This window comes from Alligator sinensis, unplaced genomic scaffold (assembly GCF_000455745.1).
Source record: "Alligator sinensis unplaced genomic scaffold, ASM45574v1 scaffold77_2, whole genome shotgun sequence".
Lineage (NCBI taxonomy): Eukaryota > Metazoa > Chordata > Crocodylia > Alligatoridae > Alligator > Alligator sinensis.
In genome coordinates, this window is record NW_005842016.1 from 1,034,093 (window position 1) to 1,045,631 (window position 11,539).

An 11,539-nucleotide genomic window follows, 5' to 3' on the forward strand; every position below is an offset into this window, starting at 1 on the left:
TTATCTAGCCCCAGCCCTCTTTCCTGCCTATGCAGGGGGTCGGACTCGATGATCTATTGAGGTCCCTTCCAACCCTAACATCTATGAATCTGAAGAAGGATTTTTTGTCGCCAGCCTAAGTTCTAATCCTGCTTTGGCCTTCCTAACTGATTCCCTGCAAGTGTGAGCTACCAGGGAGGTATACTCCTTGGTAGCTACCCTGTTTCCACAGCCTGTATACCTCTTTCTTTGCCCCTAGGCTTTCCTGGACTTCCCTGTTCAGCCAAGAGGGCTTCTTGGCCCCTTTGCCCCTTTTTATACGCAATTGTTTCCTTCTGTGCCCATAGGGTCGCTCCCTCGAGGAACGACCACCCTTCCTGGACACCCATTTTGCCAATGCTCTTGAGCTTCAATGCCTCACTAACTAATCTCCTGAGCACATTGAAGTTAGCCTTTCTGAAGTCTTGCACTTCAGCCCTGCTGGTTCGTTTACCCACCCTTTGCCAGGTAGTGAATTTAATCAGTCAATAGTCACTATCCCTTAGGTTACCTTGTACCTGCAGGTTCCCCACAGGTCATCCCCTGTATACAACACCAAGTCCAGCAAGGTGTTCCCCCTAGTGGGATTGTATACCTCCAGCATTAGGTGGAGGTCCTGTATGCAGATTAAGAACCTATGTGAGCAGTTAGATTTGGCTGACTGGTTCCCCCAGCAAATGTCAGGGTAGTTTAGGTCACCCGTGACAACCATATCTCTTGACTGTACAACCTCTTGAGAGCTGTCTGGAGAATTCCAGGTCTAGCTTATCCTCCTAGTGTGGCAGTCTTTAGTAGACTCCCACTACCAAGTCCCTTTTTCCCCCCTTCCTGACCCCCTTGTATCCTAACCCACAGTACCTCATTTTGGCCCTCCTCTGATCCTATCTTGATTATAGAGGATGTATATTGTTCCTTAACACAGAGCGCAACAACCCCCCCCTCCCTTTTTCCCCACTCTATCCCATCTGTACAACCTATGACTCTCAATGCCTACTACCCAATCATGGAGTAGGGTCCCACCAGGTTTGAGTTAGTTCAGCAGATTGAAGATGTTGCCTGCAAGCAGGAGTGCAAGTTCCTCCTGGTTGTCCCCCATGCTCCTAGCATTAGTGTAGAGATATTTAAGCCTCCCGATAGGTGCCTTTGGTACCCCCCCCTGTTCTGATGTCTATCGGGCCCCTTAGTGCTTACCTTAGTGCTTACCTGGGCTTATCCAGTGCACTGCTTGTGGGTCGCCGATCCTAGGTTCTCCTGATCTTCTGCTTCCCCATCCCCTGAGAAACCTATTTTAAAGCTCTTTGGAGGAGACCAGCCAACCTGTAAGAGAACAGAGTTTACCTTTAGAAGAGAAATGAAGACCATCTTGTCTCAGGATGCCTCTCTGATGGAAGTGCAGATCGTGACTGTAGAAGCCAAAACCCACATGATGGTACCAACTTCAGAGCCTCAGGTTGACTTCCCTGATGCAGGCATCTTGATGCTGATGGTGACTGCTGACCAGAAGGATGGATGAGAAGACCACCTGTGCCCCCAACTTCCTAAGCCTGGCCCCCGGAGCCCTGTAGTCACTCATGACACAGTCTGGATTACTCCTGGCCGCATCATTTGTGCCCACATGGACAAGGAATATGGGGTAGTAATCAGAGGGCTGGATGAGGTTGGGAATCCTTGCAGTGATGTCCCGGATCCTGGCTCTGGGTAGGCAGCAAATCTCCTGTGCCGTAGGATCTGGTCCACAGATAGGCCTCTCTGTGCCTCTTAGGAGGGAGTCACCCACCATGGTGATCTGGCATCTTTCTCCGGTTGCTTGGTTGTCGCTCAGCCTGCCTGGTGTTTGTTGTGGATGTGTCTTCTCCGGCAGCTTGCTCTGCTGTATCATCCTCCAGTGCTGCCAGGGCTTTGTATCTGTTACTGAGTTGCGTTGGGGAAGCATTCACATCTGCAAGCTGTCTAGCTCTGGAAGGGGCTTTCTTCCATTCAGCTGTCCTGGGATTCTCCCGTGATGTTTCTGTGCAGAGAATGAAATATCCATCAATCTTATCCTTTGCAGCCCTGATCCCTCACAGCCTGCTCACCTCTGCCTGCAGTTGCCTCACCTGCCCATCCAGCGCCTCAATCTGGGCACATGTGGGATAGGCAAGGGAACCCCCAGCCCCAACACTACTCCCAGGCCTCAGAGGTCCCACCAGGCAACCCCTGCAGACAGGGGCCAGGCCACTGCCGACGCATCCAAGGGGCCTGTCTGGGTGGAGGCCAGAGGCAGCAGCAGGGCAGGGTCCCTGGCTCAGCTCCGTGTCACCACCCCCATAGTAGCCCCCCCCCTCATTCACTTACCTGAAATCTGTCAGAAGCTTCTGTGTACTTCTACACGGTGTGTACTCCTACCCATGGACTGGCCCACAAATTCATCCCCTGTTGGCAGTTCCTGTTTGCTGGCTCTCTGGTCGCCTGGGGAGTCTCCTTTTATATCCTTCCAGGCCTGGGCTGACTCAGGCCCAGTCAGCAATCCCATAGCAATCAACAATCAACACTTATTCAGCAGTCAGCACTCACTCCCAGCTTCTCAGAGCACACCCGCCACCAAACAAACAAACAGCCAGCTAAACCAAAGGTATAGGCACCTGGATGGGCTTGATCTGGTGCCTCACCTGGCTTCTCTCCTTTTTTCTCCCTTTTCTTGCCTCTAGCAACTGCCTGCAAACTGCCCCCCTGTTGGCAGTCCCTGTTTGTTGGCTAGATTTTTCACTGCTAGCTCTCTCCATTTGAGTTTAAGGCATTCTAGCAGTGGTGGTCTTAGTATCTCTCTCCCTTTAGCAGCAGCACACAGCATTCCTTCTGATGTTCTCTGTGATCTGTGTACACTCAGCTAAGGCTCCCATCAGTTGCCTGGGTGTGTCAAGCACTCCCTCACGTTCTTCCTGCTGGATCATCATCTTCTCCATTTTGGTGTAACATTGCATATTTCATTGTTCCAGCGCATCCTTCTACCTCAAGTCTTCATCAAAGGTTTGAGCCAGAGAACATGCCTCCATCTCCTCTCTAGCTTTAGCCTCTGCACAATCTTTTGCTTGTCCACATATTCCTCCAGCTCCTGCTTGAGATGCTTCCTTTTTTCCCTTCCTTTTTTTTCCTCCCCCTACTCATCATAAGCTATCAGTACCTTCCCCTTTAAATGGCGGTAGTGTCCATCCCTCCAGTCAGATTCTTCCAACTCGTGCGGGGCTTGTCTTATTGCCTGCAGGCCTATTAAGATACCACTGTTCATTCCCAGTTGCTATCCTTCACTTTCAAAGTGCTGGAATTCACTTCAGAACCCCAGTGTGCTTTAAATACCTCAGTCCATTTTAACTTTTATCTGCTTTATTACCTTCAGACCCTTAAAATCACCCAGGGCCTTTTTACATGCCTGTGTTCTCAGGATAATTAGCTCTATACACAGTCTTTAACTGCCTATTTACAGGATAACAGCCTTTTTCATTGTCTTTACTCCTCCGGGGCAAGCCTCCTCCTGGCAGGAGCCAATCAACGTGCACCATATACACAGTCTGTAATACACGCATGGTCTCTCCACAACCCATGGTCATCTTCCAAATTGCAGGTCAACTTTCAGGATAACAGAACTCATGGAGTGGTCTCCAGGCTCCACCACGAGCTAACCTGCTGGCTGTCTCCCTCTCAGCTCTCTGCTCACAGGTTCTCGGCTTCCAGGCTCTCAGTTGTCTGCCTACGTCTAGTTCAGGGGTGAGCAAAATATGACTCGTGGGCCAAATCCAGTCCATCACCTGATTGGATCCAGCTCACGGGCACGCATCTACCAAATGATTATCCAGCCCATAGCTGTCCACACGCTACACTCCCACCTGTGCCTACCAGTGGTCCTGGCTTGCATGCCTGTATTCTACCCTCAGGATCCTTAACAGTGTAGCAAACTGCCAGCTTATGGGTACATTCCTGGAATTCTTAGGTTTGGTGTTTGCTTTTCTCCTCCCCCAAAGGGTTGAGTTCAGAGTATCTCACTGTATTGTGGGAGTCGTATCTCAACTGCTACTGCTTGTGCTTTTGAGTTTCCACATTCTGGAAAGGTATAACAAGAAGAAGCTCTAAAGAACCACGGAGACTTTTCGTAAATAAGTAACACTGTTGTAGTTAAGGCACAGCCCCAGCTTTTCCCTGTGCGTGGGTGGAGATAGGGTGTTGAACCGGGGCTCTGGCAGCAGTTCTGGGAGCAGAGTGGCGGTGAAATCTGGGGTAGAAGCATCCTCCTCCAAATGCCGCTGGCATCCATACCGAGCCCAGCCCCTGCCCCGCCCCACCATGCACAAATCTGGGGGGCATATGCCCCCCTGCCCCCACTCTCCTGGGGTGCAAGCTGTGGTGGGAGCCATGGCTCTATTTCCCACCACACCACTTGGGCAGCATCTGACTCACCTGGGTAGCACCTGCCCCTGCCCCCTCCCTCTCTGTGGGGGAATTAATCTGCCGTCCCCCACACCCCTTACCTCCCCCTCCCCTTGCACCACACCAGACTTACCAGTTGGAGGCAGCTGTATTGGAAATCGGATTGCCACAGAGGCTGCGGAGGCTTTCTGCACAGGGAAAGCCTCCGCAGCCTCTCCCACTCTCCCTGTTTCTCTTCCGAAGCTCCCTTTTATCTTCGCCGGCTGGCGTTTATTGGCTATCAGTATCAGCCCCAAAAATCTCTATCGTTGCACCCCTAGTTAAGTTTGATCAAGGAGTTTCCTATCATTCTGATATATGAATGTTTGTCTGATCACTAAGTTGGAGTGCCTGACAGGTGATGTAGGATACTGGAGAAAGAACTGAGGGCAACTACAGGAGTGTAGGTTGTAGCCGTGTTGGTCAAAGGACGTAGGCAGACAAGGTTCCTTGGGTGAATCTGATATCTTTTATTAGACCAACCCAGATAGTTGGAGAATATTTATTAAGCAAGCTTTCGGGTTCAAAAACCCTTCGTCAGGCTAAGGAAGTTTCAGCAGTTGGTGTGTGCTCTTCCTGGATAGAATGAAAAGTAAAGAAGCCAGCAGCTGGGCTGGTATGCATACAAGACAGGTAGTCAGTGAAAATGTAGATTGAGGAGTCAATGGGTGAGAGACAGGCTGGGGGTGGGGGAGAGAGAGAAGGTATCAGTATCGGCTTATTATTGCTTAATAATTATTTTCCAACTATTTGGGTTGGTCTAATAAAAGATATCAGATTCACCCAAGGAACCTTGTCTGCCTGAGGGCAACTAGTCATTTTGGAAATGCCAGGTAAACCCATTTATTCTTATAATTCTGAACAAGTGTTTGCAATCAAATATCATAATGTGACAGCATGGCACTATTATGAAAATATGTGGAACAAAACAGCAAAAAGAAAATTGGCAATAAATGTCAGGTTCCTGAATGCCACATAAACGTGTTTTAATCCTTTTTCTTTTGAATCAGTGCTTTGTGAATGACTAGATAGATCCTTTTGTTAGCTGGGATACCCTTCTATTACAGGAAAGCAAGCTACATGTCATGTTCACAAAACCAGGAGTGTTGTGACCCTCAAGTTCAAAGTTCAAGCTTGGAGAGTGGCATTCATTTTTATTTTAGCTTATTTTTAGTTTATTTTTATACTTTTGTGCCTACCTCGCTTCGAATACCTGCTCATGCACTGCTCTAGCGCATGTGTGTGGTGGTGGGCATGGTGAAGGTTCGTGTGGCCCTTGATCATCCTGGAGAAAGCCCCTAAACATTCCTGCCACATCTTTGAATGTATTTCCAGTGGAGGGGACTTCCTGTGTAGGTCCCGCAGGTCGGTCACTCCTCCCAGCGGATATTCGTGGGCCTCCACCTCCCCTCCACCCCTTCCTTATACCAACCTCCGGCGGGCCACTTGGAAGCCGGTGCTGCTCATAACTGGCACAGGGTTTATTCTCTGTTACCCGGGGTGCCTCTCCCCAAGCATAATCTGCCCCTTCGCACTGGGGCTGCTTGCCGCCTGTGCAGAAAGCCTCCTCAGCCTTTATCTTTGCCTGCTGGTGATTGAACCCGCTGGCTCCAACTGTATATAGGCGCGGCTCGTGAACCGTGCGGGCTTCATTCTTTGTTCCTTCAATTGTCTGGTGTCCTGTGGCCGGTAAGTGGTTTCTTTTTTCAGGGTTTTTTCTCCCAGGGTGTGTAGCCCCCATCTCAGGGTCCCCTGAAGGGAGGGTCTCCAGCTCCCCCATGGTTGTGCCCCTGGGACATAATGCCCCGCCTTTAAGATGCCTTAGGGCACTTTGGTTTTTTGTTTTGATATCCTACCTGTCATCCCGGGTGTTCCGCTAGATTGTTGTTTGGCGTCACCACGTTTTGTCTCGTTTCCGCACGTGGATAAGAAATCCGCCACTATGTCACTTGTCCCTGGTTGGTGTAGTATATGGAACTTGAGTGGCTGAAGTGCGAGGGCCTACCTTGTAATTCAGGCATTATTGGTCTTGGCCATGCTTAGCCATTTTAAGGGAGCATGGTCCATTACCAGCTTAAATTCCCTCCCCATCAGGTAGTACATGAAGTGTTCTACTGCCCAGTGGATTGCCAAACATTCCAGCTCTATGGTCACATACCGTGTTTCTGCAGGCAGTAATTTTCGGCTAGCAGAGGCGACTGGCCTCTCTATCCCTCCGTCTTCTTGGGTTAGCACTGCCCCAGTGGCGGTCTCCAGTGCGTCTGTCTGTAATATAAAAGGTTTACAGAAATCAGGTTCGTGTATCATGACATCTTTGCATAGGACCTTTTTGAGCAATTTGAAGTTCTGTGTCATTTTGTTCGTCCATTTTATGCTTCCCACTCGTTGCCCTTTTAAGGCTTCTGTGAGAGGCACTGCTAGTTCAGAAAATCAGGGAACAAACTGGCAGTAATAATTGGTCAACCCTAAAAAGGATCTAAGTTGTTTGCTGGTCTGGGGTACCGTAAAGTTGCGGATGGTTTCCACCTTGTTAGCTAATGGCCTGATCGCACCTTGTCCAACCAAAAATCCTAGATATTTGGTTTGTCTCTGAGCCAGCGCGCATTTTCTTGGGTTCACCGTCTTTCCTGTTTTTCTTAGTTCTGACAGTACGGCCTGGAGAGCCCTCTTGTGCTGAGCCCAAGTTTGCATGAACACAACGATGTCATCGATATAAGCTGCAGTGTACTCAGCGTGTGGCACCAGAATCTGGTCCATTAGACATTAGAAAGTCGTGGCTGCCCTGTGAAGCCTGAAAGGCATGCAGACGGACTTGTATAGGACCCATGGCATCCTGAAAGCTGGCTTGGGTCAGTCTCTGCTGGCCACAGGGCTTTGCCAATACCCCTTTGCCAGGTCAAGCGTTGTGATATATTGGGCATTCCCGATGCCTTCCACTAGGTCTGTGGTGTGGAGCATAGGGAATGTGTCAAAGACCGCCATTGCATTCAATCTTTGGTAATCAATGCGTAACCTCAAAGACCCATCTGTTTTTGGGAAGGGGACCAGTGCGCTACACCACAGACTTCTGGATGGGCGTATGATCCCTTGCTCTAGCATCTTTTCAGTCTCTTTGTGTATCTTCCCTGAGAGGTGGTGGGGAACCGGCCGCCATCTCTCCCACACTATGGCTCTCGGTGGTGTCTGTATTGTGTGGTACGTGCCCTGGACCCACCTGGGTTCTTCTCAGAATACATCTTTTAAATTCCTTAATCAGAGCCTGCATCTCGTACCTTTGTGATGTCGACAGTTCTTCCCCTATTTGGACTCGGTCCTCTGTTCTAGCCATCCCTTTCTCTTGGGTTGCTCCCTGGAGTCCCAGGTCTTCTGTATCCATCTCCACAAAGGTTGCCTATCCCTTCGGTTCATGCCATTCATGCAAGAGGTTGACATAATATATTTGTTTCTCACGTAGATGGCCTGGTCGGTGAACCTCGTAGTCCACTGGCCCACCCTGTGGTGTATCTCAAACAGGATCTACCACTGGGTTAGCAGCTTTCTCAAGGATGTGGGCAGCAGCACCAACACCTTCTGTCCGGGTTCGAATTCCTGCTCTTTGGTGTGCACATCATACCTCTCTTTCTGACAATGTTGTGCCTCCTGCATATTATCCTTGGTCAAGTCTCGGGCCAGCTGTATCCTTTGTTGGAATTCTTGCCGATATGTGACTGAATCCCTCGCATTCCCTGCATCTTGTTCCCAATCTTCTCTCAGAGCCTGGAGTAGGTCTCTGGGGTGGTGACCTAATACTAGCTCAAAGGGAGAGTATTTCATCAACTCCTGTGAAGTGTCCCAAAGGACAAACAAAACTAATGGAAGAATCAGATCCCGCTTTCACGGGTCTCCTCTTATATAGTGCTGCAACATTCTTTTTATTGTCCCATTGAGATATTCTACCAGGCCATTAGTCTGGGGGTGGTACACAGATGTATGCAGGTATTTTATCCGCAGGGTGCGGTATACCACTTGTAACACCCCAGACATGAAATTACGCCCCTGGTCAGTGAGGATTTCCTGAGGAGTCTCCAACCTCGCTGTCCACTTAATGAGTTTTTCCATGATCCGTGGAGCTGTTACTGCCTTCAGGGGCATGGCATCCAGATACTGGGTGGCATAATCTATGAATACCAGTATATATTGGTGTCCTGTGCTGCTATGGGGAAGTGGTCCAACCACATCCATGGCTATCCTTGAAAATGAGATATCAGTGATAGGCATGGGTTGAAGTGGGGCCCTCGTTGGGTGATCCTTCCTGGCCTTCTGACATTTGGGACAAGCTGTGCAATGGCACACCATATATTCCCTCAACCCTGGCCAGAAGAACCACTGGGATACTCTAGCGGTGGTCTTATCCTGACCTAAGTGTCCTCCCATGGAGTTCGAATGGGCCAGTCGCCAAATGACTTGGCGGAAACGGGTGGGTACTACCAATTGTTTCTTTTCAGACTCCCCTACCCTTCAGGGTTGTATGTGAGTTGGTTCCTTACCTTGAATTGTGGAGTCCCTTCCAGTGCTGGTGTCTGATTGGCAGTGGTGTTCAGGGGCAGTGACCTAAGCTCCTGAAGTCTGGGATCTTGGGCATCCCAAAACTGCCAGCTGCTGGCTACATTGCGGAGGTCAATTTCATCCATCATGTTTGTTGATGCCTCGCTTTCCTCAAGTTCACTGAACCAGGCTTCATGGTTCCGGATCTTTCTTTTCTCAGCCTCAGCATCCTGGACTCTTTCCAGCGTATCGTATATTGGTGTGCAGTCTCGTTCTAGTAGCATGTTGCAGGCTAAGCGGGGTACTATGCCCACCAGTAAGTCTCCCTGGTGTTCCATTACCCTGAGTCGTACCCACTGGCAATCGACTTGTTTGGTCTCCCCATGAAGACATGCCATGTTCACTGGGTCAGCTCTACGATCTCGCTGATGGGTGATGAGATCCATCCTCACCAGGGACTGGGTACACCCAGAGTCCAGGGTAGCCTGAACAGGGCAATTTCTGATCCAAGCCTTAATTACGGGACATACCCATATTGCACCCTTCCCTTTGGCAACTTAACTGCAATCCATGGGCTCACTGGGGTCTTATTCTTTTTGCTCCTTGGCTGGTATCCTTGGAAACCACTTAGCAGCCACAGGACACCAGACATCAAAGGAACAAAGAACAAAGCCTGCGCGGTTCTCAAGCCGTGCCTATATATGGCTGGAGCCGGCGGGTCACTTCAGGAGCAATCACCGGCCAGCAAAGATAAAAGGGAGCGTCAGAAGAGAAACGGGGAGAGCGGGAGAGGCTGCGGAGGCTCTCCATGCTGGCAACAGGCAGCACCAGCTCGAAAGAAAGTATCTGGACCAGAGAGCAGCAGTGGAGGCTCTCTGCATAGGCGGTAAGCAGTCCCAGTGCGAAGGGACGGATTATGCTTGGGGAGAGGCACCCCGAGCAACAGAGAATAAACCCCATGCCGGTTATGAGCATCACCGGTGTCCAGGGGATGACCTCACTCCCAAAGGAGCCATAACAGACCCGGAGACAATGAAGGCTTCCTACTTCAGATTCTCACAGGTACCAAGCCATGGAGGGAGGCTGACCCGGGGAAGGGCAGAAGATACACCAACAAAGGTGTAGAGTGGATCAGCATCGGGGGATGCTATCTGGCTCAAGCCGTAGGGCAGAAAGAGAGAAGCAGCAGTTGATCCTGATCTCTGTCTATTCTGTCTGCCCCCTTATCCTTTTCTTTTAATCCTTTTCTCTCCTTAGTTACTATTAGCCTGTATACAGTCTTTTGTGTTGCTGTTATGGTCTGTCCTTTTTTCTTTTATTTTTGTTCTTTGAGTGCCTCTGGGGTTATGTCTGCCTCGAGGGAGATCTGACCGACTCCACACCACCAGAGTGATCACGAGGCTTAGCAAGTGGCCGTAGACACCAGGGAAGAGAGACAAGATGGGCATATCCAGTAGGCCCGTAGCCTATGAAAGAAACAAATTTAATAACCAATCCCAAAAAGGGAGTCAAAAATAGAAGGTCATCTACACCGGAGGGACGGGCACCTTAAAATCAAGTGGCCTGCTGGAGGTTGGCATCAGGGGTAGGAGAGGTGGAGCCCCACGAATATCCACCAGGAGGAGTGACCGACCCCAAGGGACCTACAGAGGAAGACCCCTCCACTGGAAATACATTCAAAGTCATGGCAGATGAGTTTAGGGGCTTTCTCTGGGGTGATCAAGGTCCCTCTCAGTGGCCACACAAGCCCTCACCGTGCCAACCACCAGGCACACATGCTAGGGCAATGCATGAATGGGTGTTCGAAGCGAGGCAGGCACAAAGTGGTCCATTGGCTGGAAATCAAACAGAAAGCCCGGTGCACAAGGAGCATCCCAACATGCAACCCGTGGCCATGGCCCCTCCGGACATGCTAGGTCACAATTTACAGGCCCTGACACAGATCCTTGATACCCAGCAGCAAATGATGGTTCGACAACAGGATTGGTTGCGTCACAGCATTTAAAATGCCAAAGATGACACGAGAAGATGATCTGGAAGCCTATATCGACATGCCATAATGACGGGACTTGGTAAAGGATACTGGGCCAGTGAACTTGACGCCCTCGTTGTGGGTAAAGCCCAGGTGGCTTATCGGGCCCTCCCAAGAGACAAGGCTCGCAACTATGATCTGGTGAAAGCAGCAATCCTGTACCGGTTAGAAATCAACCGGCGCACTATAGATGGCTGTTCCGGGTGAAGAAGGGACTGGAGGAGAAACAGTCCAGGCTCCTACTGCAGTTCCTGCGGGATCTTTTTAATAAATGGGTAAACCCTGCCTCATGCAAATCGAGATGCTCTGGCTATCCAAATACTGCTAGAACAGTTTCTTAATGACCTGGAGGAATGTATGCAATGATGGGTCTATCAACATTCCCCACGCAACTGCGAAGAAGCTCTAAAACTAGCAGAAACCTTTGCAGCGTCAGAGATCGGCTGTAGTTCATAGATTCATAGATGTTAGGGCCAGAAGGGACCTCAATAGATCATCGAGTCCGACCCCCTGCATAGGCAGGAAAGA

The 11,539-nt window shown here is 50.0% G+C and overlaps 1 protein-coding gene across 1 annotated transcript in view; it reads left to right on the forward strand.

Moving 5' to 3' along the window:
* The window catches only part of DNAH9 (dynein axonemal heavy chain 9), a 524,795-nt gene that overhangs the window by 139,710 nt on the left and 373,546 nt on the right, over nucleotides 1-11,539 (forward strand). The gene's annotated exons all lie outside the window — the stretch shown is intronic.